A 6382-nucleotide genomic window follows, 5' to 3' on the forward strand; every position below is an offset into this window, starting at 1 on the left:
CCGCCGCCACCGCCGTCTCCACCGCCGCCACCTCCGGCCACGCTAACACAGTGCTAAAATCATTCGAAATGGCTCGGTCAGTTTCTCTGTGATTTCACGCCTTTCAATTAAACGCCTTCGCGCCTAATCCTAATTAGAAAAAGAAAGAGAGAAATGTCGTATAAAGTGAAAGAGTATTGATTAAGTAATACTACGTATCATTCATTTTCCAATAGATGCAATTGCGTCATTAACGTGATAAAAATAAAACTGGATCTCATAATCGATGTGCTTATTTCAATGAGCCTGTTCAATATGTATTATACTTTTTATACAACTTTCTTCACAAAGGAAGTTTTTACACTTTACTTTTCTTAAAAAGTAAACGCCATCTACGTACCTATTAAAATGTCTTTATAATTGTATATACCAGTACGGTAATATAATAATATCTTTGAAAAGAGAAAACTTTGAGAGAAAAGGAAATAACATATTTTCTCTCTCTCTCTCTCTCTCTTTCTCTATCTGTACTATATTTGGAATAAAAAATAAAAACATCGACCATATTATTTTCACAAAAAAAGACATGTTGATCGTAAACATGTTAAAATTCGTATAACATGGTATAACGCGGATACCGTATTATCGGAGCTGGATAATATCGCCGATAATGCCGTAACTCTCGCGGGGAATATATCGCTGCGCGATGATTATTTAGCGCGGAGCGCGATCAAAAACCAATTTCGGGCGTAACGATGTAACGTATCGAGAGCATGGATTATTAACAGACGCGAGAGCACGTTTCGATTTACAATTTTGCGTCGTTCTTAATCGTATTGCGAAATTTTTACTTGACGATACGCGAGAGAAAAAAAACGCGGCCAAACGACGGCGCGGCGCGGCGCGGCGCGGCGAACAGCGAGCTTGGTGTTAACGATTTACGAACGCTGGCGCGCAATGGACGAAATAATTTTACATACGTTTCACAATAATTTTATAAATTCACGGCAATTTACGAAAATTCAATTGATCCCTATATCTTTCCGCAGTGCGGCGCGGCGCGGCGCGACGCGACGCGATGCGTTGCATACGGCCTTCCGCGCGCGTAAATAACGCGGCTTCAAAGAACATAATTCGGGGGATTATCGCCCGCGAAGCGCGGTAAATATTGGCGCCGTCGAAACTGGTTCGCCAAAAGCAAATTTCAAAGTGCGCCAAAAAATAAATAACGCCCCGGCAAATAATAAACATTGCCGTGTCGGCGGTAAATTTCCGAATTTTTCCAAGGCTGATTACATCCCGCATAAATTTGTTCGTATTACTTTGCGCACCGCGACAACAAATCGAAAATTATACATACAACACGGAAGAAATACTACAGGAGGAAAATCTGCATCGCGATTTTGTTATTACAAAATCGATATAATTAGAAAATCATTATAGTCTGAAAATTTCGTGAACTGAATTTCAATTCGATTTCTTTAAAGAAAAAAAAAACGCGATTTTTGTCCTCGAATTTGCAATGTTGTTACAAAAGTGACTTAATCACGTGAATAAATTTTAGATATTGATACGTTGTACAATATTTCATATTCCGTAGCAATAAATCACTGTATTTTCGTAAATAGTAAACGTGCAAAATTATTACGTTCTGAAATATATGTTGACTTTGAAACAACGCATACTTATCAGTGATTATTCTATTTTTAAAACTGCAATCCACGGAAGATTATACATGCACATAAAAAATGAACACTATTTCTAACAATATATATATATATATATATATGTATATACAATTGACGTATACCTATGTTTTATTTATCAAAGTTTCCCGATAATTAAACAACATCCTCCATAAGGAAGGAATAATTAGCATGCGTGTGCAAATGATTCAATAGCGCGAAAGTTATTTTCAGAACGAAATCACGGGAATCGAAATCGACGTACGACGAGAAATCATCTAATCACCGTCGCACTATCGAACACCTGCCGTAACGCCTTCTCGATCGTTGATGATCGAGAGATGAAATCCGACGTGTGCGCGCGAAGCGGTCGGGGCCGCGAGAGTCTATGCGCATTCCGGCGTGCCCCTCATCTCATCACGGTTAATCATCACACGCCGGCGCGCGTCGGGACGAGCGTTAATTGTCATTCGGCGAGACTCGTAGATCATTAGCTCCTTTCAAGCCCGGTCGCGGTAACGTCACGACGGCCGACGGCAAAGCGGGGGACATCAATACCCGCGCGCCCGGCCGCGCCGGATCGAAAAGTGCAAGCTGTAAAGCGGCGAGCCAAGGGTCGTTAAACGTGCTCGGCCGCGAGATCATTCCGCGTCTCCTACTCTCCTCGCGACTCATTCTCGAGGCCCTGCTTCTCCGAGCGATAGCGACAGGGAGGGAGAGAGAGAGAGAGAGAGAGAGTTCGCGCTCTCCCACCATACTGTTGTGAGATCTCCACTCGATTGGATCTACGCTGTCAAAACGCGATTTCGCGCGACTGGCAGAGGGATAAATAATTTAGTCGTTAATACTTTATATCTTGCAACTTGCGATTTTATAGAAACGTTTCCCCGCGGTGGCGGATCTACGTCACTTTGGCGATGGAATGAAAACGGATAGATCTGCAAAAGTATATATATATGTATTCCAGTATATGTTATAAATTGTACTTGTATTTTATACGATAATGAATAATTTATATCTATAAGTAGACTTTACGCAAGCTTTGATGAACATTTTTCTGACATAAATATAATTTAATAAATCTGTGTTTCTAAACGTTTCAATAAAATACGATATAAATTGTTCCAGCTCTTTTATACCGATGAAATTCTCTGTCAAAAACGAAGATCGATTACAATCGTAATCACGCGATTCAATTAATAAAAAGCGTGAGGAGACGCAGAAACGGTAGACTACTTGACGCGAGGCATTTGAGAATTTTCAGGTAGCAGAGCGTGGAATGAAATACCAACGAAATTTACTGCCTCAAAGCTATCCGGACAACCGAGGCGGCGTGCAAAACGCGACGGGGATCTGAGGAACGAGCTGCGTTTAGTCTCGTTGAAACGATGCGACTCCGCGCGCGCGCTACCTTCTCGGCACACAAAAGCGGAATATCTCACAGGCGACCTGCATCTCGTCGAGCGCGAAAGGCGGAAGTTTAAGCACGATGCATTAATTTACGCCAATTAGGACGCCAGCAGTAAACTGCGAGCGCGCGTACTCGCTACGTCGTGCTAATTCGAATCGGATACGCGAGTTAATCGTTTTTAATTCTCTGACGTACTCCATCGTACCCCAATGAGTAACATCGCTCAATTTCTATGAATGTATTAAACAATATAATTTGATTTTTTTCCGCATAAATTTTAACTTTAGTTACAATATTTTACAAACATGAATCAATTTAACGGAATAGCTTAGAGAGAAAGAGAGAGAGTCGTAGAATTAGTAAATAATTGAGGCTAAGATTTTTCTTCGCCGTCCTTTTTTCCTTTCACCACCAACGCTTCGGGCATGACAAAGGGCTTTTCACGAAATCTCCGAGGTACGCTTTCTTTGTTAAGCACTCGAGGAGACATCTGTTATTTTCCGAGATTGTATCACTTTCAATGAGCGAAGCATGTTCGTTTCTCCCTTCTTCTAAAAATAATGGCGACTATCGTCTGCTTCGCGAATAAACATGCAAGCTGAAACGATGCAGAAAAGTTCAAACATTGTAAAATACGGTTTCTACAGCTATATAAAAGCATTTTTGATGAAAAGTAATTTAGCGTTCCTTTCATAATGTCCCTTTACAGACGCTGCTTACCAAAGAGATAATAAAAACGTTGCAATATACACACATATTCCTTCTTTTTCTTTAACTATCGTTTTATCTATCTCGTTGAAATTGGAAAATAAATAATTACCAGCGCAGAAAACAGAGGAAATATTAAAATTACAATGCTGAAACTTAAATGATTTCTAAATAAGATAGTTATTATCTATTTAACTGTGAATATTTCACTTATACAATAAACATGTAGAATGTAATCACAATTGTAATAAAAAGAAGTTCAATGAGAGTCTTTTTCATCTTTTTTACTCTATCTATAAAATGTAGCCATCGCACAGTTTCATCATCAACTTTATACGAGTTCAAATAGAAATCAAATAGAACGAGATTGAAATGTGAATAGAATGTCTGTTGCGCGTTAGAAAATCAAAGTTGCAATAAAAGGCATCGCGATAATGCTTCGCGCACTTTCGTTAAATAAGCCCGATGCATTCCGCTTGTAATCGACAGCTTTTTTCGCGATCATAATGAGGTACTCGGGCGTTAACAACGCCATTGTGCCACGCGCAATTTGTAGCTAACCGTCGCGTCGCGTCGCGTCGCGTCGCGTCACCCTGCGCCGCGCGTCCAAGTTATTACATCTATTTCAGTTTATTACAGTTTTCTATAGATAGTAGAAGATGGTCTCTCACAAGGAAAATTTGCCCCTCTATCAGTTCTCTAGACGAGATATTTCCGCTCTTATTACAGAAATAAGCATCTCATAATCTGATAAATTAAAAAGAAATGCCTTGATTTAAATTGACAAAATATTTATTAAATTTATAATGCTCTTAAATAAAATTCAAATTTCTACATCATATGTTACTTAAAATTTTTGATTATTTTTATATGAAAAATCAAATATTGAATAAAAATTTATAATTCTTTAAGTGTACCGCGTTTTGCGAAAATATATAAAACAGAATCTGCGTATAATTTTGCAGTAAACATTTTTCAAAGACTTTGGCGTGTTACACGTTATTAAAATTGTGTCTAATCAAATAATTACATAAAATATTACAAAAATACATAGAATAAAAATTAATATCTATATTTCATGCTAGCAATGCAATTTAATAAATTCATAATGTTCTTGAAAATATATTCAAACTTCTGATTATTTTTATATAAAAAAATCAAGTATTATTAAGATTAATGATTTAACTCTTTTTCTAAAAAACTGAAATTCTTAGTTTTACACTGATCAACTGTTAAATATTAAATAGAGTAAGATTCGACAGCTATTTGGAGATTATATTGTTTTAAAAGTGAAAAGAAATATCATTAGAAACAAGAATAATGTATATATTTCGAATAAAAAGTATTGAGCGTCGATTCTCTAATCTTTTACAATATTAATATAATGACAGGGTGTTAAGAAAATATCGCACTATAGGCAATATCCTAATTTGTCGGTTTTTTCAAAGTGATTAATTATAACTGAAGATTAACTGAAACTTTATTGATCTCTCTAAACTCTAATAGGTCTAAGTTCTAAACTAAACAGTTACCTGAAAATAGGTAACCGTTGTAAATGAGCTAGAAACTCTATTCTTAATGCTTTACATGTGTTTAACAGAACAGATTCACATCTGTAAGCAAGATTCTCTCTAACTAACGGTCAACTAAATCGTTCGACGTCCCGTCTTTTGAACATAAAATTTGAATGCAAAAACACATACCGTGTCGAGAATGGCCGTGGTCAGGCCGGATCCAGCCACCAGCTGAAACTAAAGCAATCCTCGATGGCGTTGCTCCGTCCGCTTACAGCACTTTTCTTGGCGCGGCTTTCGTTGATCGCAGGCTTATACGCGCCTCAATTTCGCCGGTGAAGAAACTTGAAGAAATCAGCTGCCGATGAATGAGTGAGTACTGCTCGATCTCACTGACACACTACAATCGCACAGTTTAACGAGAGTACATCGAATCTCATCACGTGAGGAAATCCACACTATTTGACAATAAACGCGGGTAGTTGTTGTCAACTTTCGATTTAGCGCGACACCGCGTTGATGTCGACGGATCCGAGACCGGGACACGTTCTCAAGATCGTGTCAGCGTTGGGAATACTCGCGAGATTATATGTCGGAGCGACGTGCGCGCAAACGACGTTGTCAATACGCCGTTAGAAAAGAGGGAAGAATATCCAGGAGCAATCTTGACACTTGTTCGGTGGTGTGTCTACCGGCACGGGCGTGGATGCGCGGCTTCTCGCGGTTTATCGGCGTTTATCGCGCCTGGCTGGCTGCGGATGAGCTGCTTGGGAGCAACCGGAATATGCAGTTGAACCGATGCGATGCGCGGCGTCGGTGGAGAGGAAAGAAGCACGTGCCCGACTCCCAAAACAGGGGTGCAGTGACGCGTCGCTGCTGCGGTGCGCGGCGCCCGATTGACCACCAGAGTCTGCCTTCCCGCATGCGGAGATCCCTGCCGCACGATTTTGGTGTCCCCACCCCTAAGCGCGTTCCCTACATCATATACACCATCTCCCTTCGGTCGGTGCGGTGTGGTCCCTGCTCGCCCTGCTCTCTCCTCCTATCTCCTGCTCTCTCTCTCTCTCTCTCTCTCTCTCTCTCTC

This window comes from Trachymyrmex cornetzi, unplaced genomic scaffold (assembly GCF_001594075.2).
Source record: "Trachymyrmex cornetzi isolate Tcor2-1 unplaced genomic scaffold, Tcor1.1 scaffold16, whole genome shotgun sequence".
NCBI lineage: Eukaryota > Metazoa > Arthropoda > Insecta > Hymenoptera > Formicidae > Trachymyrmex > Trachymyrmex cornetzi.